At 33.6% G+C, this 25985-nt stretch overlaps 1 protein-coding gene across 15 annotated transcripts in view; it reads left to right on the forward strand.

The window, feature by feature from the left end:
* The window catches only part of ADGRL2 (adhesion G protein-coupled receptor L2), a 277628-nt gene that overhangs the window by 99675 nt on the left and 151968 nt on the right, over positions 1-25985 (forward strand). The gene's annotated exons all lie outside the window — the stretch shown is intronic.

A 25985-nucleotide genomic window follows, 5' to 3' on the forward strand; every position in this document is an offset into this window, starting at 1 on the left:
TTCTGGTTTAAGATGCATTAAGCAATTTCTGTTTTTTTTTTTATCTGATAGTAAAGCAACATAATAAATTATTAGTTCTTAGCCATGAGAGATTCGAGAAGTTGAAAAGATGTTTAACCTCAGACGAAGATCAATTCAAACCTGTTTTGTAGGACAAAATCAGATATAACCCTGTATCTTTTTCTGAAAGAAAAATAAGATCTTTAGCCATTGTAGTAGCGAACAAGAATGAACCGTGAGGTTCCTAATTTAAAAAAAAGGGTTTAGTTTTGCTCTTTCAATTATTAGATAATACTCTTTAACTCCTTTCTTGGTCAAATTATATGTATACACACGTGAACAAACAGAAATGTGCAATTTATGTTCTTTCCCTTTGTATATATCAATACTTACTGACAGTTATTGGCTAAAAATTAGTGCAAATGAAAGCCTAAAATGTGAAGTATGTGTAAGATCTGTTTTTAAGCTGATTTTGCAAATGATATGATTCATTTAATCTCTATTTTGTTCTCAAGGATATTTCCTGCCTTTGGAACATGAAATGCTTGTTCTATCCACACTTTGCATCATTTTGTAGGTATTTTTACATGGGTCCACACCTCAAACTGATTGTTGCTCTGGATTTAGGACAGAATAATCTGTCAAAAGTGGTTCTTGGCTGCCCCGGGGCAGGCTTTGGACAATGCCTTTGACCTTGCTTTGGACAGTGCTTTCTCTCCTGGAAGATAGTAAATAGTGTCTCTCTATAGAGACAGTGAAAGAGAATTCTCTCTGTTTTGTTTATGAGTTCTAATTTTAATCATTTATCCTCAAAATCAAATACTTTGGCACCAGTAAGCCATATAATGGATGAATCAGCACAAGATTTTAGATATGATCTTTAGTTGATATGTTTGTTTTATGTAGATTATATTTACTTAATCCGTTCTCAATTAATATATATATATATGTGTGTGTGTATGTGTGTGTGTGTGTGTGTGTGTGTGTGTATGAGTTTCCATCTCTTTACTTTGAAGCGAAGTATTTCCATTTGGAATTAGTTCTTTACTTCATTGGAACTGTCCACTCAGGAATTTTATTCCTCTGAATTAAATGCCTACCATTTTTTCCTTATTTATTACTGTGGTTATTGATTAGAAGTTACAGAACACATTTTTTATATAGTATTTTATTCACTCATTTGTGTTTTTAATCTCAATATGCTCATGGTGTGTTTTAATTCTTAATATTTCTGCTTTTCTGTAGTTAACATTCAAGACAGTTGGGGAAGCAATAATTTTGGTGGTGATGTAAGGTTATATTTGTAGACCAGTGATTGTACATATTTTCATATAATTTGACAAAAGCTTAATGTATGTCTTTTTTTCCATTTTTAAAAGGATGGACCTATTACTAAAACACCTTAATTTGCTTCATATGCCTCAACAAATAAAAATTATACTAAAATTATGATGTCCTAGTCATTTTCACTTTTACTAAGGATATTTAGCCATTTTTGTCCTTTTCAAAGTTCTGTTTGTCATGAGAAAGATACTATTTGGATTTTAGGTGCTTCCTCTTTATAGAGCCGTATAGACGAATTATAGGAACATTGCCACCTTACCCTCTTCTTTTTTCTGCTGCAGATGCTGTGTGTAGTACCCATAGCCTTGATGGAAGCCACTCTTCATATTGCTACTGGTTTTAAACTAGATCTAGGGCCTCATTATTTAAAAATACAAGTGAAACAAAATTTCTCCCTTAAGCAAAAAACTCACTAAGAACAATGCTTGTTATTAAGTTGCCTTTTCTCTTAACTTTGTTTTCTTTAAGTAGGAAACAACATAACTGATATCTCTGTGTGGTATTTCTGTATGTTTTAGCATGACAATTAGCATTAATTTTCACTTGGTTAATAAGGATATTAGCGTTTTTTTTTAAACCTCTTTTTACCTGTCAATTCGGTTCATTTAAAGGTAAGTCAAACTGAATTTGCCTTAAATTTCCGCAAGTGGGAAATCTTAAGAGTGGCATCAAACATTGTTCAGCAACAATTTTTTGGTTACACGTTGGCCCCAAACCTTGGAACCATTCTTAACAATGTTTATTTTGCCCCCCTCCCTTGGCAGAGATGCATCTTGTATCTGTTATCTGGGGAAGGGCATAGGGAGGAGAGTGTGAAAACAGAAATCTAAAACAGACTGAAAAAATATTATGGTGGACCAAAGAACATTTTGCAAACCAAATCAATTTTTCTTTTTCTTTTTTGTATTGAATTAGTTTACACGTTGCAGTCAGATGATGCATCAGATAAAGGGGTTGGGCAGCACTGTTTTGGGTGGCCTGTCATTTTAGACTGCTGCTGTTGTAAGCCAGGCAATGTTTTCTTTTCCTTGAAATACACCTGGTGAGAGTAGCTCTTGGGGTGACTGAAAAGTTTGTGTATTCTGCCTGCTCAAGCTGCATTCTTAACCAAGATGAAGGACAAGAATAATCATGTTGAGCCACAGATTTTCAGGAGCGGGTATTTTAATCAGATAATTGGTAAGGAGGCGGTAACAATGCTAGGTAAGAGTATTTTTGTACAACAGTGACCTGCAACTTTATGCAGAGAACTGCCTACATGTTTGGAATATTTTTGCTAGCCCTTGTTATTACCTGCAGAGGGAGCTTGTATATGACATAAAATAATCAAGACAGTATAAATTGGTAATATCTCATTTGAATATTATGTTTTATTAACATACTTCTTATTTTTGTTTTGAGAAAAATTATTCTAAGAAAAGTCAAGCATTTTGGGATCAGTCAATTATAGTGAAATCCAACATACCAAAGGCTAGGTATTCATAATTTCCTGTATTTACAAATTAATAGATGTGGTTTTTACTTTTTTCTTAATTAGTAAAAAGAACTTGAAATATAAGGGAGATAATCAGATTAATTTTGAGATTCTGCCTTTTTTTCTTTTTTAATGATTAACTAAAGCTTTAGGAGGATGGTTGCAGAAACATGTCTTGTTTAAATATCTAATAATTGTGATAAGACAGATCCAAATTTTAAAGATAATTTTCCAGATTATGAAAACTACTATAAAATCGCTAAACAGTAAGTAGTAAATTATATTCCTCTACATTTAATTAATAGGTCAAATTATATGAGTTGCTTATGTTCTTTTCTAAAAATAAAAATGATCACTTTGGATTAATGGCTTTTATACTAATAATGGACTAATCAGTGCAGTGACGCTTAAACAGGGAAACTACCGGTAAGGACAATATTAAGTAGTTTAGAAAACTGCTGACTAACTTGGAAAAAAAAAATGAATGCAAGAAAGATACTACTTATAATAGCTGAATTCTATTTATGAATGCCATGTCAACTAAATTTCTAAGAAATTATAAGCTGTATACTCAGAAATACCTGAGAATTTTGTCATAAGTATTTTGATAATCAGGGTGATAAAAGCCTTTAGGGATACTTGGATCTTTTTAGCGAGCAAATATTTTCACTGCGTGCATATACTTAATTGTACTGGGAAACTTAAGGATAGACTATATTAAATTCTAATAAAAATGAATCTTTTTATTTTTACATTTTGGTATAGTAACGTCATTTCAGAAATTGCTTGTTGGGGGTAAAAAGAAAATGAAAGGTTTTCCATCTATGCATCTATGAAAATAGATGTAGTAGTTCATTTTTCCTTAGTTTATCAAGGAATGATATGACAAATAAAACCATTGTTTTGTATTTTAAGAGGCTTTGTTTCTTAATGAAATTTATTCTTGTGGACTTACTATTTTATTAACTAATCTATGCTAATGGGAAAGTCAGATTGATATTCTTGCACAGAATGACCCCTAAATAAGGAAACTTGTGTAATAAAGAGATTTATGGTACTGGCATGGGCTTTTATATAAATATTACCCTCTCAGCGGGGTCATGTATTATCTTAACAGTCTATGCAGCGTTTATGCAGAGCATTTCTCTATCAGCATAAGAATGTTTGCAACAGCAATTACACTTCAATAGGATTATGATGGTATGTTTCACAAAAGTATATAAATGCTCCTTTTCCATAGAAGTGATAGGCACCTGTACTGCCAACTTTACTTCATTGCCTTAATATGATAAGAAGAGATTTTTATCTTTGGTGCTACATATAAAAGGCACCAGAAAATGGAATCCAGCCTTATAGTTCATTACCCTTTTTCCTCAAATACCACACCTCCCTTCACAGTGAGGTAAGGGTTACTAGAGAATTCATTCCAGAAAAAATGTGACTTGAGGAACAGTAACTGTCACATAGTTAGAGAATTCATTCCAGGGAAATCATTACTTGAGGAGGAACTGTCACATAGTGCATCACTTCTGTGAGGTTATTGGGAAGGCACAGTGAGGGTAAGTTCTACTTGTTCTCTCTTAATTTAAAGGTAGACAGCTGAGTGGTTGGTAAACTGAGATCTGAATTCATTGCAAAGAAAATGTGTTATTGAAAAGTTAATTAAATTATTGTGAAAGTATTATTTGGGGATATTTATAACAAAGAAGTTATTGGCAATTGCTTTTTAGTTTAAAATAATCCTGACTTACTTTGTAAGTTATCAAAGAAATTTTATTGGATATTCTTCAATTAAAAAATATGAATTATGATATATCTGATCACTTGTATAGATGTTAAGAGTAAATACATATGCATTCGTTCCTGCATTTACTTGAGTAGATTTTTAAAAACGCTATGAGTAGGATATAAAATGAATAAGATTTCTCTAGATAAGGGTAATATGTGTTATGAATATAGATTTGAAATAATATTTTTAATATAAATTTTATAAAAATGAAGTTCCTATTTAAAAAATATATTTTATACTCTTTGAACCAAGAGTCAAATATTTTAACATGTTCACATTTTAAATGAAAGTTAATAAAACATGTAACTAAAAAACATTTCAAAAATACCAGGATTTAAAAACTAATGTTAATTATAAAAATAGATAAGTAATATTAGGGGAGCTTTTTTTTGTTTTTTCAAAGACATTCCTATATGTCTTTTTGACTTCTTTAAACTAAAACCTAACAAAGGTTTAAAAAGACTCCTTTTTTATGTACATTTTAGTATGCTATTGTGGCATTCACATGATGGTGGTGCATTTAATTCCAGGCTGCACTGAAGAGTGAATAAATTTCTGTTTGTTCTAAAAAGAGTAAATTATACGCTATCACAAATTTTCTCTATAATTTATATATAACTGTATTACCTTTATATAAATGCAAATACCATAACTCAGAAATATCTGAAATTGAAACTAAAAATACTGCTGCTTTCTATGTATGGATAATTTTATCCCATATTTGTATGGTTTCTATATTTTAATATAAATATGATTAGTAACACTGCTTTTTTGGATTTCTATTTAAGAAGAGAAAAATTATTAAATTTTTTGTGCAATGTTTTTTAAGAGTGTAATGCTTGTTAAATCAGATTATTGATTTAAAACTCATTTTTTGTTGTTTTTTTAACTATATTTTATTGATTTCAGAGAAAAAAGGAGAGGCAGAGAGACAGAAACATCAATGATCAGAGTCATTGGTTAGCTGCCTCCTGCACGACCCACATTGGGGACTGAACCTGCAACCCAGGCATGTGCCCTGATCAGGAGTCACCATGGCCTTTTGGTTCATAGGTTGACGCTCAACCACTAAGCCATGCTGGCCGGGCAAAAGCCATTTTTGTTTAGACCAAATGTAAGTCAAAGTAGAGTGGTAGTTGTTATTACTTGTATCAGAGGCCCTAAATCAAAAGTTAGCGTAGGTTAAAGTTAGTTTAGTCCAGCATTTTACTGCTGGTCAGAGCATCATAACAGATGCTTTATCTCTTAGTAGTAATTACTGACCTGCAATAGTTATTGGCAAATGCAAATATTAATACCTGAAATTATTTGAATTATACTTCAAGAAAATTTATGTTTTAGCTCTTTGCCATATGGGATTCAGATAAGAGCTGCAACAAATTAAGGTATTTAAGAATATATTCTAAAAGCACTTTTCTGCCTTTGTGTTCTTTGTAAGAATTTGGGGTTGATCATGCTTATGAAATACTTTGTAAAATTATAGTGACAGAATTATCTTGAGCTTGCTGATTAAACATAACTTTGCCTATTTTAATGCAGATAGTAAACACACCTCCATGTGTTTTTTACTTTTCACTAATTTCCTTATATTGTGTTACTAATATGTTAGGAAGTCAATAAATTCTCCCGACATTTCAGCCTAGGAAACTATAATTGGTTTCATCAAAAGAGATTACATCTTTTAAAACAGTTATTAGTTTGTTAATAATGTTGTGTGAGTAAAAAAATCCAGGAACAAATCGTATCTTAGAATTCACATTTTCTAAAGTTACACTTTTCAAAAACGTTTAGAATTAATTCTTAATAGTTTAAGAATATTCCTAAAAAAATTGGAGAATAAGAATTAGAGCTCGTTAGAACAACACTAAATTGAATAGCCTGTAATATAACTACTGCTTAAGTATTCTAAAGATATTGAGAACCCTGTAGATTACACATACTGATAGCACATTTCTCTCTATTGCCTGTTAATTCTGTGAAAACCAAGAGGATCAAATTCTCAAGGTTGCAGTTAAATCACAATGTTAACTTTTAATTGAAAATAAACTAAAATAAAGCTTTAATTTGTTGGCTTACTATATTTAAATTGATTTTACCTGTTTACAAAGAATGCCATCACAAACTCATGTATTTATAAAATTGATAATATCAGATGCTTTTTGAGGTTCTTAACACCTTTTCAGTATCTTTAAGTTGTTTTAATATTTTTGGTATGACTTCTGATAGAATGTTTTAATGATTTGAAGTTACTCATTTCTGAATTGCTGGCTGAGGCCTTATTTCTCTCTCTCTCTTTTTTTTTTTAAATAATTAAGTCACATTTTTTTATTTTATTTATTAACTAAGCTGCTGTTTGACTTCCTAAAAAGAGCCAATATATAAATTTAAGGATTAGTATTAATGTATAGGTTTTTCATTGAATGTGCAGTTATATGGTGGTGGTCTTCAGAGTGTTTCTATTTGACCTAATATATATTATTATCCCTCCATAATTTAAAAAAGGGATATTTGCCATACCTTCATGTTTGACATTATACAACTCTTATAGAAGGTATTCTTAATGTTTAGCTTAATAATCAATTATTCATTTTAATGTGGGTGATCTTTTTATACTTGCATATTCTTATTCAGCCTAAAACCCAGAAACTTTATTTCATGGACTTTTTTTCTCAAGTAAAATATAGGAGTTTTTCATTGAAACATCTTAAATGACAGATTGAGGAATGTATATATACTGCTATCCTATAATTAAATTTGTGCTATGAATAAAATGATTTTTAGAAGAAAAAGCTAGTTTGTTTTATTTATAAAAATAATTTACATGGGCAACTACATAGCACAATTTATGCCTGTGATTGGCCTGTCATCCTACTTGATTTAGATTTGTTTCAATGAAAATATGGTAAGGCAAATATATGTATTAGTTCTTGGCCGGGATTCATTATCTTGATTTCAGTTTTCTGGCTGAAAATGAGGTTCTGTTACCTAAACTTATAAATATTGTATTATATGTAAGACTTAAGAATCTATTGATTTTCTCTCCTTATCTCCTTTTCTGTTAGAATCTAAAACTTAAACTTTTTAACTTGTTGATATTAATTTCTCTTTATTGCATAAAAGATAGTTTAAAAAAGTACAAAGTACTAGTATATGCAGCCATGTATAAGGATTGGCTTGTAGATAGGGAGATATAACATGTATTAATACGTATAATAATTAATTGAAGCTGGTGGAAAGTCAAACTAAAACTATTAGGAAGGATTCCAGGAAGTAGTATATAAACTTGGCTAGTTAAATTTTTTATTAACACTGCTTATAAAGGTTAACGTTTGGAGAGTATCACAACTATCCTATGAATTTTTAAAGCTCTGCTTAATCTGTTTGAACAGTAATTCCTTATTAAAGCTTCAATATTTCATCATTTTAATATGCAGTCAGAAAAATGATGAAATTTAAGTGTTTAATATCCAGGTTAGAATATTTTTAAATTACCTATCACGCTGGTATAGAAACAGCTTTAAAGATAGCACTTCCGTCCATTTGTTTTGTTGCAAGATTTATGGATAAATTGAAAAATATTTTAACAATTCAGTGGAAATTAGAAGCTCTCTATCTTTAGTAGTAAACTTTCTTTATACGCACTTTAAGTTTTATTGATTCTACACAAACATAGATAAAGAATTGAACAATAAATCTAGAACAGCACAGTTTTGGGTTTAAATATATATATATTATAAATCTTAAAAATGGAAAGTTCTTAGTTCTCAATATAATAATCAGAATTTTATGTTTGTCTTTCTTAACATAATGCAAATAACTAGTGGCGTATTTGGTTGTATAGCTAAAAGGCAGAGGTTTCCATCTTTGGATTTAACTCACATTCAAGTTTGTATTAATCTAGCTGAAACTCCTTAAGCCACTTTCTTTTATTGGGAATTTATAAGGTACAACTTAGACCAAAAAGATGTATTTGAATGAATTAAATCTCAATTTTTGGCAGCCTTGTCACCTTTCTATGTTGGGCAACTTAGTGTTTTCTTAAGGCGAAAAGTTAACCACCAAGGCAGAGCGATTCAGTTTTTAACCATTATCCTGCATCTCATTCCCAGTTTGAATAAATTAAACTGTATTAAGGTGCACGGTACTAGAGAATTTTTACTATGTAAAAGAATTTTTTGAGAGTCCAATTAAATTAAAAGTCATACCCAAATTATCTTTTGAAAAATCTGTTATTTCATATGTGGGTATGTTCTCTTAAAGTACATTATGTTTCTGTAGTTCAGAGCAGCCATTCCCAACCATGCCACATATGTCTAAGTGACAGGTGAGGGCTTGGATGCACTTTACTAATTCACAGTATTTATATGCTTTGAGTTTTACTTTCATGCTGTTACTTTTTGGTTTCCTACAATGCCACAAAAGGTTATTATGGCAGCACAGGTGGTTTTTAAAAAGTGACAGAACTTTCAGCACCAAGTTTGCCCAAAATTGCCAGACCAAAAAAGTATGTACTTGCTTGCATTGGTCCTAAAGTCTGTATTTTTATTTATTTTTTAAAAAATATATTTTATTGATTTTTTTACAGAGAGGAAGGGAGAGGGACAGAGAGTTAGAAACATCGATGAGAGAGAAACATTGATCAGCTGCCCCCTGCACACTCCCTACTGGAGATGTGCCTGCAACCAAGGTACATGCCCTTGGCCGGCATCTAACATGGGACCCTTCAGTCCGCAGGCCAACACTCTATCCACTGAGCCAAACCGGTTAGGTCTAAAGTCTGTATTTTTAAATATTGATTGTGTTTTACGCTTCACAAGAATAGTTTTATCTATAAGCACAGTTCCTCTAGTTGTTCATAATTTCTGGGCTTTCATTCTAGTCATTTTAGATCAACAGCCATTTATTAAGGCACTCCCTGGAGAAATGTACTGTCTAGGACTCTGCTTTCTAGGTATTTATAATCTCATGGGGAAACAGACATTTCCACAAATAATTTTAATATAAGGGGTACTATAATATGCCATGAACTGTAGAGGAAGGGCTGTGGAAATATAGGGTCGGTGGGATGAATTCAAACGAGTAATATGGAAAAAAGAGACCCCATTTATGTAGACATAAAAGCAGAGGAGAATTTTGTCAGATAAAGGCTTTTTGAGGAGGAAGACAGGGGACAGAGGTAAAGACACTGGAAAACAAAGGCAAAAAGGGGGTTCCTTAAAGAGAATGTATGCAAGGTAGGAATTGCACAGGAAGTAGAAGGAGATGAAACTGGTATTTCTGTGCGAATCAGTTTGGGACATGCTAGTAAAGAGCCTAATCTCCTAAGATTATATTTTAATAAATAGGCCATAAAAGATGTTTATTGAGAAAGTTTTATATTAAATTGCTCACTCTTAAGGTGGTGTAGCCGATGAACTGGAGTGGGGAAATTCTGGAGGGAATAGAAACCTAGTTAGGAGGCCTGGATGACAGTCTAGGTGAGAGGCTATGGCAGTAAACAGGTGGGAAAGTTTTACAATGATGGGATAGGATTTAGTGATTGATTGAATGTGGGCTAGAGAAGAGCTAGGAATGAAAGCCTAGGTTCCAGAAAAGTCATTCATTCCTGCCATTTGCCTGTTTGATAGCAAGGGATAAGGAGAGAATGAGCCAGTTTTTCTGATAATACTTTGAGGTGCATGCATTACACCAAAAGAAGACCAGCTGCACCCAAAATTGCTTCATGTATACTTTGTAATGTGGTATTTGTGAAAAAAATATAATTTTGCTCCCTTTGTAGATATTTCTGAAAATATTCTGCATATGTTTAAATGGTCTGTTTTTTCAAGTGAAAAAAATGTATTATGTGGGTTTAAGATTTTAAGTCTTAGGTTTTTGGTTTGTTTATATTTTATCTGAAGTCTCTATAAGATAAGCAAGACTATATATGTCAGTTACTATAATCTGGGTAGAGAGAAATCTTTTTTTTTTGAAAGACTACCTTTGTCACGATTAGGCCTTTTGAGATATTTTATTTGTTCAGGATCATTTTAGTAACATTCTTAGTAGCTCTTGAACCAACTAATTTGATATTCTTGGGTTTCCTTAGAGACCAACCTGCCTCTTTTCGGAAAGCTTAGGAGGTTCTGTGCCATCAAAGACTAAAAAAAAATTGCAATTTATGGTGGCTTTCTCTCTTGTTATCATGAATTTATATATTTATTCTGTTGGTATATAGGAAATTTCCCAGCTACATATTGTTCATTATAAGAATAATGAAATCATTTTCTCAGTAGCTTTTCAGTTCTTTAGACTCAGCAGTAACTTTTGGGTATTACAGCTGATCTTTTGTATCTAGTTAATTATGGGTGACAAGTCTGAAGAACAACTAAAAGCCCCTATCAGCACCTATCATTGATGATTAACTCAGAGTAGGCTCTCAATATATTTTTGAATAAACAGTTATTGTTGGTAATAAAGATTACAATAACTTTTGCTAGAATCCAACCAATTTCAGATTCCTCTGGTAGATGCAGGAATGATAAAGGCAATAAATAAAAGAGTTAGTACTGGTATTTCTGTGCTAATCCAAAAGTATTCTTGCTTCCATATAATAGAAGAAATTTGTGTGATGTAGTTATCATATTGCTTAATAGAGCTTAATAGAAAATTCTCAGTAAATGCTTATTATTATCATTGATGTGGATTAAATTTGGTTCACATTGTTTTACATATTTAAGCGGAACATGTCGTTGGACATCCATTTTCAATCTAGACAGTTTCATTTTTTCTCTAATTTTTGTGTGGAGATTCTTCCTCCTCTTCTCAATTATGCTAAGGGTTTTCTATTTGTTTTTTTTATTACATGGTTTTCTAGTATTGTTGCTATCTCCTTTAGATGATAAAGCACTGACTGATGTAACTGGCCTTTGTCAGAATGGATGCTCTGATACTGAAAACAGGAAGCATTGATGTGTACCCATGCACCAGAAACTATCAGCACTTTTTGCTTCCACTTAAACTATGTGATTAAGTAAAAAGGATTGTTTTCCTTTTATAATATGATGCCTGATTGAATTACCATAAGGAAGGCATGCAAGTAGGATTCCTTTTTCTTTGTAGTTCCTCTCCCTCACCTCCAAGCACAACTCCGTATCCTTGTTCCCAAGTCATCCCAAAGAATAGGATCCTCTCATGTATTGCCAGCTTTAAAAGGAGGTAGTTGACGATACTGTCAGCACATGCCCTGGTATGAAGGCTGACTTCTTTTTTCTCCTGGTGGCTCAGTCATGCTGCAGGCATAGATTAGCATAAGGTAATCAACATGAAATAAAGGGAGAGTATCTAAATGTGGCTATTGATACTGTAGTGCGGACTTTATTTAGTTGGTTAAGGAAACCATGAAAATACAGTAGAAATGTTTAAAGACATATATCGTATGATCTCACTAATATATGGAATCTAATGAGCAGAGTAAACTGACAAACAAAAACGGAGGCATGGATACATGGGACAGATTGACAGCTGTCAGAGGGGAAGGGAGGTGGAGGTACTTGATATAAGAAGGTGAAGACATTAGCCAAAGAATATATATATATATATATATATATACACACATATATATATATAGCCCCTGGATACAGACAAGAGTGTGATGAAGGCCAAGAGGGTTGGGGCTGGATGGAGGTGGACAAAGTGGAGAAAAATGGGGGACATTTGTAATAGTGTCAACAATTAAAAAAAACAATTAAAAATACATTTTAATGGTCATAAGAAAAATGTGTAAAGAAGAGTTTCGATAAAAGATTTTAACAAATACATGGTGTAACCATTTAGTCACTTAGCAAATTGAAACAATAGCATTTAATATCTCATATAAACTTTTAGCAAAGGTGGCACAAAATCCGAGATCTTTTCTGGTAAGCAAGGAGCCATTCTTCAGTGGTAATCACATATCACACATGGATTGTCTTTACCTTTATTTAAGAAATGATAGTTGTCTTCAGGAGGTGAGCGTGGTTCTTTGCCTTCTAAAATGTCTTTTAGCGACATACTGAAATGTGATTAAAATCTCATTGTGTTCTTGCATTCACAGTGGAAGACTACTGTAAATTGCATTGTATGAAACTGAACAGTAATTATGGCTTGATTTAAAGTATTAATAAAATCTAAATATGTACATTCTAGCTTTAGGATTTCAAGATTTTAATTTAGTGAAATGCCAGAACATTTTCTTGCACTTAGTTTGACAGGTGTTATGTGAAAAGTATGTATTCCTAAATTAGGAGAGACATATATATCATACCATTTACAGAGTCTAATTATTAAAACCTGTTAAATTTCATACTTAATATTCAGATATCTTTCTGCAAACAAGCTGCTTAGTCTTATTGTCAATGTTCTTTAATTCGTATATCAAAGTTGATTAAATTGCAAATGCTGGTCTGAGGAAAGGTGGAGTTAGGATTTTGAAGTAGCCATGATTTTCCAACAGCCTCAGTAAGTCATAAATGCTAAAAAAGAAAAAAAGAAGCATCAAACTAGTATCCCATGCATTATATTATAGGCAATATCAGATGGCTGAAGTGTAGCCCCCAGTGTGAAATTTACTTTCTTTTCATAATAGAGGTGAGACCTAAGCCCAAGATTAGCACTCGAGTGCTAATGTCAGTCCCATAATTTTGGAGAAGAAAAGAAGTGTGGATTTTAATTTTTTACTCTTTGTTCTGAATGGTGATAAAAGTGTATTGAACCTGCATGTTGCTCTCTATTTAAAAATTTTCACTTTTAGGAGGAATTATGCTATCGGAAATAGTATTTTCACAAATTCTGAATATTGCTAGGAAGATGTGTGGATGTGGGAACCTACCTTGGCAAAAATCTTTGTTATAGGTGGTGAACACTCAATATAATATACAGATGATATGTTAGGTAGAATTGTACACCTGAAACCTATGTAACATTATTAACCAATGTTGCCGTAATAAATTCAATAAAAATTATCTTGAATTTTTAGTGTACTTTGAAGGTAAATGTCAATTTCTCTTTAATCCTGTTTTTATTTAAAAGCAAATTTATTAGGTTTATAGTTTTGTATAATTTCACATTTTGTAATACTTTAAAACATTTTACATTTTTTTCAATTATAAATTTTTTTGTAGACAGTATTAAATTTTCAAGTATTTGGAAGCAAAACTTGAGTTGCAGGCTCATTTTCTCCACTAACTGTGGACCCTTTCATTTCCTCACTCTTATAATGAGGAGGCTCAGTGGTTTTTGAAACTCTCTCTTGAGGGTGATTTATTTGACTTCTATAAATAATAAAATGATAATGTATTTTATGCCAAACTGATAAAGTTTCTGAAAAATACTCATTTTTATTTTGTGTTTTAAATTGGCATTCCTCAATATTTAATCAAACACTTGATTAAGAAATAGTCCCAAATAAGGAAACAAAATCTGTGCAAGTCCTATTTTAGGAGATCTCTTAAGTTTGTTCCAGTTTTTAAAAAAATGATGTTTCAGTTCTACACTTCAGTTTCTGAATTCTGTTCACTTTACCCTTTCCATTATTCTCTTTGGTTACTTTGCATAGTTCAGTTTATTCATTCACCCCTTCTTCTCTCTGCTCTCCCTGTTTACCAACCTTCCTCCCTGTTTGTTAAAAACATTGCTTAGGTTATTTGCCAGGCATGCAATGGTGCCTGACACTGAGGTTACAGATGTGAAAGCCGTGGGTTCTATTTTCAGTTACCTAACAATAATTTGAAAATGATACTTCCAATACTGTTTGATAGTGGTGGGCACATTGTACTTGGAACAATGGCAGTGGGTGTGGTGGATATTAGGGAAGGGGAGGGAGTTAGTTGAGTGATGGGTCAAGGGACAAGTAGCAGAGGGGATTTCAGGCAGAAGCAGCAGCAGGAAAGGTACAGAGGTGAAGGTAAGCCTCTTATGGTCTCCAAATCGAAGTAACTTAAAAGAGGAAGAACAGGAAATAAAGGATGGTCATTCTCAAACTTGGATGCTAGCTTAAAAAAAATCCATTAAAAGTTATATTAATCTCCAGGAAGTGACATCAGAATCAACATTGAAGTGAAGAGCAAAAGTCATGGTCCTTATGGAGCAGGTACTCTCTTAATCACATTAAAGTAATTTGTGAAGTTATTTGTGCCCTTGGCTCATGTCCTTATCTTCTACATCCTTGTGTGGCTTGTCATACCAGCCTCAGGGCCTTGAACAAAGTATGTATCCTGGAAATTATTTTTTGTTTGGTGTCAAGAGATAAATATTGAAAACTTTGGCAGACAAGATATTAAAAATAGTTTAAAAGCTTAGTTGAAGATGAGGAGTCATAAGATACCCCAATAACAGCTACCACACACATGATACAGATAAATGACCATAGGAAACCACACAGGGAGAGGGTTGCGTGCCGCCCCCCCCCCCCCCCCCTGCATTTGGCAGTGGTCAGGTTGGCTTCTTTATGGCATGGGTGGTTTTTAAGCCTATCACGGCTCTTGATAGGTGGAAAAGAGGGAAATGTTTTCCATATGGTTAAAAAACAACCTGGATTAAAAGTTAATTTGAAAGGCATATTCAGAATTACCAAGCAAATAAGTTGGACAGAAGCAGAAGGTTGCATTACATACATTTGAAGTTGGATCTGTTTGGATTCTTTTCCCAGTTTTACTTTTTGCCACATTTTAATAACTTTTTCCATTTACCACTGCCCCTCCAGCTCCCTCCCACCCTGTTGTAATTTCCCTATTCTTAAAATAGAGGCACTGCATTTGCTGCGATAATTACAGTGAGATCATAATAAATGTATTTATGGGAAAATTTTAAAATCAGCAGTTCAGGGATCTGCCCTTTTCAACTCACAACCCCAAGTGTTTTCTTTGTCTTGCATATAAAGTGATCTCTAGGATTGGTTCCAGTTTTACACATTTTTATGGTTTAGAGTAAAATTAGGAAGATTAGTCTAATGGAGGTTGGCAGACTGGATGGAGGGTGAGAAATCAGCCATGAGATTTTTGCAGAAGTTTAGAGAGAGGTTAGGGCAGAGGGAATGAAAGGAATGAGAGGGGATTAAGACATTTCCGAGAAAAAGTCAATAGAACAGTGAGTGAATTTATGCCACTTTAAAATGAAGTACTTTTATATTAACAGAACTATATTTTACCCATACTTACAATAAATAATGCTCCAGAGGATTTTTGGTTTTAAAAAGTATTGGAGGCTGAGCTAATTTCATTTATGTGTGTATATATCTCCATGTACACTGGTACACATTTAGCAAGTGTGGTTCAAAGAAAATCTGTTACTTTATAGTGGATGCGATTTTTTTTTTTTTTACCATTTCCCACTAAATGTATTTCTTGATTATTGTAAGTCACCAATTGAATGACACATATACATCTATATGTGTATATATATATATATATTTAATTCATACTTAATAAGTATATTGGTCTAAAAGGTTTTTTAGGAGACTAATAGTAGAGTAGAGGCTTCTATTAAAACATATGACTATATAAAACATTATTAATGTTAACAGATGTTGCACTTTAATCCTCTAGAATGATTGTTTGGTGCCAGCAGGAGATTTATTAAGCCTGAATTGTGTGAAATTGTGTGTGCATAAGCTGCTACTTAGATTGTAAAAATGCTATTGAAAACTGTTAAAAAGTTTTAGCTATAATTGGCAGAGAAGTATTAACTGTGCTGAAACAAGGCTGTGTTTATGGTTGGCCCATGTGCTTTACCCTTTTTATCATTTATCTTCTTGTATTAATGTCACTGAATTATTAATTCATGAGCAGGGCGGGAGAGAGGGGAGTGTGAAGGCACCATTTAAATATGTGTGGCAAATCTATCCTTATCGCTAGAGACATGAAAAAAAGCCATTTTGTATTATCTGTAAAATGGAAAGGACATTTTAAAATTTCATTTACTGTAATCCACTTTCAGTAAAACACCTAGATTATTGCTCCCATAATATAATGCTCTTATTAAAAATTTGTAACCTCCTCCACTCTTTTGTCTTATATGTAAAATTGATAGAAAAGTTTAGCCTTCATGTATTTTAATGTGATAACTATTAATTGTAGCTTAGAAATCTTATTCTATGGTATGTTACAGCCTGACTTCAATTTTAAGAAACATTAGGTTGTAGACAATAAAAATATTTACTGTACTAGTAGCAAAGTATTTTGATTGGGTAGAGCCTAGATACAGGGAATTGTAAAGCTCTAGAAGTACTTTTTGTTCCAAAAGAAATGTGTTCATTTATTGTGACTTCATAGTTTTTTGGAATAAGGTGGGCGGGTTGGCCTGTAGGATTTTTAGCATTATAGAGCCAGTGAACAGATTAGAAGTCAGCAGTTTCCTGTTGCATACAATGTGGAACTGGGATATATCCAGTATTTCATATGGGTGAGTAGCAGTGGTGACAGATATTTCAGGAGTTTGAAGCCACTTTTACCAACAGCTATTTGAAACCATCATACTAATGCTAGAGTGCCTCAGGGAGTCTTGTCCAAACCCCATTACTTTTCAGTCTCCCATTACTGACTGTTTTGATTGGGTTTACATTCTCTCCTGCCAAACTACGTAGTAAGATAGGTTACTGTGGCAATGTCCTTTATTTTCTTTTCTGGAGTTTCTGCCCAAACACTGTAAGCTGTACGTATGGCTCTGTTACACACACACACTGAAACACTAATTTGTTTTGGTCAGTATAATGCTGCTTTGTTTTATTTTTCTCATTTCAGTATGGTTAATTTCCCTTTACATTAACATTTAAATTAATTTCTTACAATAACAGGCCAAAGTTGGTTTGGCTTCTTTGGCAGACATTGATAGTTACTGGTCAGTTCATTACTTGACTGAACTGCATTCAGTCCTCTTTATGTTGTGCCTGTTCATCTATAGAAAGGGTTGGCAAACTGTGGCTGGCCGGCTACTGGTATAGTGAGGTTCATTGGCACATAGCCATGCTCATTCATTACCCAGTGTTTGTGGCAGTTTTCTTGCCACAATGGCAGAGTTACACAGTTGTGACAGACAGAGACTGTATAGTCCGTAAAGACTAAAATATTTACTATCTGGATGGTTATAGGAAAAGTTTACTGATCTCTGCCCTATAATATCAGTCTATAGAATTCCTTTTAATCTCTCCACACATAATGGAATACTATTAATAGTTTTTAACTTGAGTGATTTGAAGAGTCACTGGTTAATACCATTGGTAGTTATTTTTATTAGGTACGATTTTTTTAAAATTTTTTTTTGGCTTTTCTTTATATGTGGAATAGCAACAGTGGCTATATCCTCCTCTGTTGTTTGAATTGGAACACCTTTAAAAATTGTGGAAATTTTGCAAAGAATACATTAGTCTTTTACCAGTTAAGAGAGTCTTGGCAAGTAATTCAAGTTTTTCTCAGCTTTTTAATAATCTACCTCTCTTTTTATTAAATATCACTGTTTAATTACTACTCTGATGTTACTTGAAATTTTAATAGAGGTTATAAAATTATATTGTAAAGTTGAAAACCCATTTTCTAGAAACCACATACCTCTTCTTCTCCATGGTTTAGTTAAGAAGCAATAACATATAAAATGATATATTTTAATGAACTAAAGTTTTTTAAATTTTTTATTTATAACAACCATTCAAAGTATTTATTACAGTTTATTACTGTTTTTTATAGTGTGTCTATGAATATTTCTCTTGCCTTCCCATCGGAGCCTCCTAATAATACTCTTTAGAGAAATCAGCCAGACCAAACCAACCACACAGAATCTCAGTGTGACACTGAAGTAGAGTTTGCTCTGTTCATTCATAGACCATAACTTTATTTCTAATGCTGTGGATTAAGCTAATTTTCAGAAAGAATTGATTATCCCTCTTATCTACAACTTAATAAAATGCTGTGATACTGAGTTTTTCTTGTAGATGCAGTTATATAGGGTGTCTCCAAAAATGTATACCCACTTTAACAGCTGATAACTCATTTAATTTTCACTCCTTTTCAGGTTTAACTGATTTGAAATAATGGGTAAATCCAGACTAAGCTTTGAACAAAGAAAAAGTGCCTATACGTTTTTTGAGGACAGCCTGTATATGGTATGGAACATAGGCCTTGATGCAGAATGATTTGGCTAAGGGTAGGAATTTGCTCTTTTTGGAAGAAGGCCTGGCCGGATGTCATCCTGCTTTTGATATGTGCTGTTTACCCACAAAGGCAGAATGTGAAATATGTGAGCTGCTTAAGTCTCAGGTTATTATATTATGGCTACCAACCTAATGATTTGTAAGTAGGTTTTTAAAAAAGTTCTTTGAAATGGCAACTTTTTGAGATGTAATTTTTAAAATGGAATTATTAGAATAATTTTTGAGACATTTTGATAGAAGAGATAAGTTCGTAGTGAGACATATTGCAGCAGCCTCTAAAAATCTTCCTTAAGCTTACTTAGATGGAATCAGGACCATGAACCTAAAATTGAAATAATTGGGAAAATAATGGAATAGTAGATTTCTTGTGTATTTCTACCCAAGTATATAGTTGTTGAACTTTAGGCCTGGAGGTTTATGAATTGTCCAGCCCTCACAGTGGTAGGTTAAGCCGGTACTGAGTGTGCTCCTGATCTCAATCTTGGACTCTTTTCATCAAGATGGTTGATCTCAGTACACATTTCAAGGGAAACACAGGTCTAGAGACCACTTTTATTTCTCTTTTCTCATTATTTTGTTATAAAATACATGTATTACCATTAAGTTTTGGGGAGTTCAGCAATTATTAATTAATATTTTGGGTCTTGGTAATTTTCTTAGTTTAATTCTTAGAAGATTATTCACCTTCTGAAGGTGACAATTATTTTAATCTGTTTCATAATCCTTTAGAACGTAACAGGACCAATATATATGTGGTGAAAATAATAAATAAGTAATACACTTACCAGAACTCAATATAAATACCTAGAATGTAATCATTAGATAGTCATTGACTTAAACGACATACATGCAATTCTAGTGTTAATATTATCTACTTTATTGTAGAAGTTAGAATTGCAAGTTTAGATGACATTATATATTGACATAGTTTGCAAGTGAGTTGTATCATTTGATTACAAAAGGCAATGTGCTAGATACTTAAAATTTTCTTCAACTTCTTACTGTGTTATTTGTTGGTTAATTTTCATATTTATTTTTGAGATCATTTGACATATTTTACTCAGGTTACCTCATTATGTCTAAGAAACCTCTGGTGACCATCTTGATGATATAATATATACAACAAATCCTGGGTCATTATTATTTCACTTAGTGGTTATATAGACCAAGAGGGAATCTGAATATTGATTCAGGGAATGATTACTAGCAATGATGTATGAACAAAGGATTTAGTACAGTGAGCCAAACATAAGATTACATCTCATGAACAACATTGCATTTTTTTTATTTTGCCTGACCAATGATTAGTTCAGCCAATTAGGTGAAATAAATTATTAGGACCCAGGGGTAGGGAACCTTTTTTCTGCCAAGTGCCGTTTGGATATTTCTGACATCATTCACGGGCCATACAAAATTATCAACTTAAAAATTAACCTGCTATATTTGGTCAAACATTTAATTAATTCACCCCTAATGTCTTGGCAGGACCAGACCAAATGATTTCAAGGGCCTTATATGACCTATGGACCCGATATTCCCCACCCCTGGAGTTGAAAGTTCTTGGCTTATTAAGGCTTTTTTTTTTTTTCTTGTTAGATAATCACAAGAAGGAAGGATAAGTAGCGTACAATGAGATATTTTGAGAGAGAGACCACATTCACTTAATTTTGTAACTTAAAAATTAAACTTAATCATAGGTATGTATGTATAGGAAAAAACATAGTATTTATATGGTTCAGTGCTATCCAAATTACAGGCATTCACTGGGGGGTCTTGGAACATATCCCTCCTCGGATAAGGGGGGGGGGACTACTATAATTAGCCTTGATTGGAATTCAAGCTCTGCCACCTGCTAGTGGTGTTACTTTCCCTTTCTGAACCTCATATTTCTTTCTGGCCTTTATAATATTGACCTCATAAGGATTAGTGGTATGTGTCTAATATAGTATTTCACATATAATCGGCACTCAAGAAGTATTTCTAGCCATAGTGCCCATAATTTATATTCAATTCAAAAAAAAATTACCTGAGAATTCTGTTCTATGGGAAAGTTAAGGGGCAATATATCTTAAAGCTGGAGAGAACTGCCATTTAAGAATAGCTTTCTCTTTTCCCTACATAGGGGAAAACCTAACTTTGGTGTTGTAGTTACTCTAATTTTAATAATAAATACAAACTATTTTAAACAAGTAGATCTATGAAATATTTTGATAGAAAAGTTGAGGAAGCTATCAAATTTCCATGATAAATAAGGTAGTATTTTGGATTGGGCATGTGCCTCTTTTTTTCTTTTGAAACTTCATTTGCAAGTTTATGTTCAGTCATAAAATGTTCCCTACATTGGTTTGAAAATGACAGCCATTTGTTTTTATTATTTCAACTGGAAGGATTTTAATGAAGAGGATGGCAGAATGCCCTGCACTGTGCCTCTAGTGTCCACGATACATCCCTCTTTTGCATGCTCAGCACGATTCCAAGATAGATATTACTGCAGATAGCAGATGTAATTTACTAGGAGCATTCCTGAACTCTTCTCTTTTCTGCTCCTCTACTAAGCCCTCTCCTAGGAGAATTTCTTCCTTCACAATGAAGAAATTTCAGTAAAGGGTAAGATCAATAATGAATGTTAAAGAGACGTTAGCATAACTAGTTTAATGTAAACTACTCTAGACTTGATACTGGTGTCCGCAGAAATGAAACGGAGAAAGAGGGTGGCGACTAGGGGTGGTCACGTGCTTTTAAAATCTCCATCAGCATTCTCAGCCCCAACCCTATCCTTGTGAGGGAAAGAAAATAAACTGAAATGCAAAGAACGTTGAATGCCTGGAGCTAAAAAAAAAAAAAAAAAAGGCTTTCTGAAGCTTTCTGATTAGCAATAGCAACGGTTTTTCTTAGATGACTTACTGAAAGAAAACTCCCAAGCCTGTTGGTGTTTTCTCCTATGTTAACAAGAAGGGGAGACTCTGACCTAGAAGGGCTGACTGCACATAAGATATTTCTGAAAAATGGCCACCGAGCGAGGTTTAGCTACATTAAAATGCAGCTAATTAATTTTTCACTTTCTATTGCGTGGGGGCAGAGTGGGCTTGGTATCCTTTTTTGTTGTTTTTGTTTTGGTAAAATATAGAAAAGCTTTCTTTTACAAGTAAATAATGCCCCGTAATGTTTATAATTTTATAGCACAACTAAGATCAGAAAGAGAGATCTTGTACAGCTATCTTCAGCTTTCATTTAGAGTTGACATACATTTAGTGCGTAGAATTTTAGGTTTACCCCAAACATTAATCTTTTATTTTATATAGCGTTAGCGCTTAATAACATGGAGGGGTGACTTTTGTAGGTCTCATGCTTGGATGGCTCTTTCCTTCCCCTGTTCTCCCCATGCATAGAGGTGTTTTGCGTTTAATATCTAGCGTTCACAGCAGTTCAGTGTCTACGAATAGAAATTAAAGATAAAGCTTTATATATGAATCTTTAAGGTGGCTTTGCTCTTAATAGAATATCAACCTTAGTTAAACAGTTTTAGACAATTTTAAATGATCTTTTCCTCTTACTACCTTGAAGCTTGTTACATGCTACTTCTTGCACTGATGCTTATCAACAAATTTTTTTTATTTTTTCTATTTTTACTAAATAGGCATCATTAATATAAGGTTAAATGTGATTTCCTGGTAATGTTCCATAAATACCTGACTATTAATGGTGTTTTCCTAATTTTGCCCACAATTTAAGGGACAGGATGGGATATTTAATGCAGCTAATAAATTCAGGGGTGAGGCAAAAGTAGGCTTACAGTTGTTCCTATGGAAAAATAACGCAAAAATTAAGAAGTAATACAAGAATAAATCCTGTGTTTCGTGTACTAAGCTGTAAACCATTTTTTGCCCAACCCTATATAAGCAGGTTACCGTCTGAAAGACGACAACTAACTGTATATTGTAAGTGAAGTATAAAACTTTGAAGACTGTTAGGATATAAACAATGCTGATGCGTATTCCTGGAAGTCCTTGTTCAGCTTTGGAAGGTTTAGTAGTAACGATGCATTAATTGACTTTTTACATGACAGAGTAATAGGATACCTAGATCTAAAAAAAAAAAAAAAATCTTGACAGAGGCTTGTTATACAATGGCATGTGGTTTATAGATGAAATAGTTTGAATCTTCTTACTTGAAGGATAAGAAGAAATGTAGGATGAGGTTATACATTAGAAGTGCCTTTGATCTTTGAAAAAGCATAGTTACTTATAGTTTCAGTAGAAATGTTCTGTTTCTGTTTTTATTAAGAAATGAACTGTTACTTAGCATTAGGAGGGGTTTCATCTGTGCTCTGTCTTTACCCTCCCAGTTCCTCTCTGAAGTTTTGGGGGGAGGTGGAGGAGTTGGGAGGAGGGAATAGGGCAGAAGGTTTCTAAACACCTAAAGACAAACTGTTTATTAATATGGGGACTGGGTTCATCTTTTCTGTTTGTTGAAAGAAAATTTAATAGCCCTTTTCTGATTTTGTTTCTTGTTTTCCTTTGCATTGTGAGAAGCTTTTCCTGAACTTCATTTTGCAGGTAGTTACAGAGTTGGAAGGGAGAGCGTTAGCTGCATCTGTGCCTGTGAGTGTCCGCTGGCTGGAGTTTGATGTAGGAGGAATGTTTTTTGGGGGGATTAGTTTCACCATATTTGATTATTTATTCATTCTATCCTTAGCTGAATTGTGGTTTGCTAAGTATTTCAGTGTTCATTAACATTTTTAAATGGAAGGTTGTTTTTAATTTGGATCACAGCAGTAAAATCTTTTGACTTAAGTTTTCAGAATTGTATTTAAAATTTGAGCTTTGCTTTTTTATTTTTAATCCTCACCTGAGGGCACGTTTTAGAGAGATGGGGTAGGAGATGTGAGAAACATCCATTGGTTGCCTTCCTTCCATATGTGCCCCCAGCTGGGGATCGAACCAACCCTTGTACGTGCCCTGACCGAGAATCAAACCGTCAACCTTTCAGTGCACAGGCCAGCACGCAACCAACTGAGCTGCTCTGGCGGTGCAGAACTTGAGCTTTTGAAAATAACTTTATTTGATGTGAAAGTGATTGGCTATAGGTTGTAGAAAAATAAATGTGATATTCTTTTTAGTTACTCATTTCACAGTGATGGACAGGATTCAGCTTTATTTACATATAAGAAGCCATGATTTTATGACATTGCAGAACCTGTTTCTGTTTGTTAGAAGCAGTCATTTGTACTGTGTCATAATTGACTAGAGCATACTTTTAAAATTGTGTTCTACATTCAGATTTTAGGACTCCACTGAAATTTTAGTATAGTTAAACCTTGTTCATAAAATACTGTGTCCTGGCCAAAGACCACAAAAGAGGCCTTGGTTGTGCGGTTTCCTCCTCCTTTTCCCCTCACTAACAGAGGTTTTCCTATCTTGGCAGCTGTTTCCTACAAGGCAGTCATCAGTCCCTGATTTCTTCCTTCCCTTTCTTCCCACAAACAAGGACTCTTTCAAAGAGCGGATGACTGAAGACAGACTGATCTTGGACCTCTTTAAGAAAGTGGAAATGTGTTCAAGAGTTGTGTTTGTGGGCAAGCAGCCTGTATGCGTTTGTTCATTGACGTGAAAGTACCCATTACAATCAAAGCTTGGACAGTCAGAATTCTGTCAGGAGCATTCCAACGGCTCACACTTAATTCTACTTGTAGTAATGAACGTACCTCATTCACACATTAAACTTAGTCTCCTTGCTTCATCAGCTCATTGAACAGTCTATAGGGTATAAGAGATTATTTATTGATGGGGCTTTTCAATGTGACAAGCCATGAAATTATCTGACTTCTCCTTATGCTTTCCATAAAAGAGCTTGCAGTTTTAAGGCAGGGACTTTGCCACAGCAGTTGTAAACTTCAGGTTTACTTTGGGGTTTGTCTTTGGACTAGTCTTTGGGAGCTCAGAGTGAAAAATGGATAGAGGTAGCTAGCCATTTCCGCAGGTTTGTGTGCCCTGTGTCTCCATCCCATTAATTTCCAATGTATCTGTTCTTTTCATATTTTTGGCATTCTTGAAGAGGAAACTTGCTCTTTCCTTTGTTTTTGTCTTATTTCTTTGGACAGAGAAGCATCTCAGGTGTTCTGTCCTGTCGAAGATCTAGATCCTAAAGGGCTGGTCAAAATTAGACTCGGCTCAGGATTATATATATTTTTGCCACCTCTCCAGCAGTTCGTTCGTTTGTTTGTTTTTAGAGATGCAACCTTGGAGATAAAATCATCATCGTCTGGGGTTATTTTTTATTGTTGGTTTGTTTGTTTGTTAATACTCACAGGAGAGGATATTTTTTCCATTGATTTTTAGATAGAGTGGAAGGGGGGGATGGAGTGAGAGAAAAAGAAAGAGAAACACAATGTGAGAGAGACACATTGATTGATTGCCTTCTACACTACAACCCATGTATGTGCCCTTGACTGGGAATTGAACCTGTAACCCTTCAGTGAGAAGGCTGATGCTTAACCACTTAGCACAGCAGCCAGGGCTGGGCTGGAGTTTTTATTTGAGTTCAGTGGATGGACCTATGTACTCAAGATCTAGGTTTGATATTAAGTTATACCTTGCTGCAAGGAAAGACAATATTTGAAAATCTTAAACTTCAAATGAAATAATTGAGACTTTATTAATCGGCTCTCTCTATGAATAATAACCATCAGAGGAATAATAATTTGATATGTTGTGTTTGGAAATGAGATAATTTTGGAGTGCCATTATTATATAAAGTACAACCATATGTTAAAAATTGTGCACCCTGGTACAGAAAAATAAACCATTTCATTATATCTCTACACCGTCTTGCAAGATAGATAATGATGCTGCTACCATTACTAGAAACAAACCAAAAAAGTATATGTTTTTTATAAAATCTTGTTAGAGGTGTTATGTATTAAAGCTAGTACAGGTGACCTTTGGATAATGTGGGGGTGGGAGCACCAACCCTGCACAGTTGAAAAATTTGTGTATAACTTTTGACTCCCACAAAACTTAAAATTCTCCCTTGATTCTATGGGGATTGGTTCCAGGATATCCCCTTCACCCTCACCTCACGTGGATACCAAAATCCACAAATGCTCAAGTCCCCATTATAAAATGGCATAGATCAATGCATAGAGTTGGCCCTTTGCATATGTGGGCTCCCAACAGTGAATAAAAAAACCCCTAAAAAACAGTACCTGTATTTACTGATAA

The sequence above is a fragment of the Myotis myotis genome, unplaced genomic scaffold (assembly GCF_014108235.1).
Source record: "Myotis myotis isolate mMyoMyo1 unplaced genomic scaffold, mMyoMyo1.p scaffold_m19_p_2, whole genome shotgun sequence".
In the NCBI taxonomy this organism is placed as follows: domain Eukaryota; kingdom Metazoa; phylum Chordata; class Mammalia; order Chiroptera; family Vespertilionidae; genus Myotis; species Myotis myotis.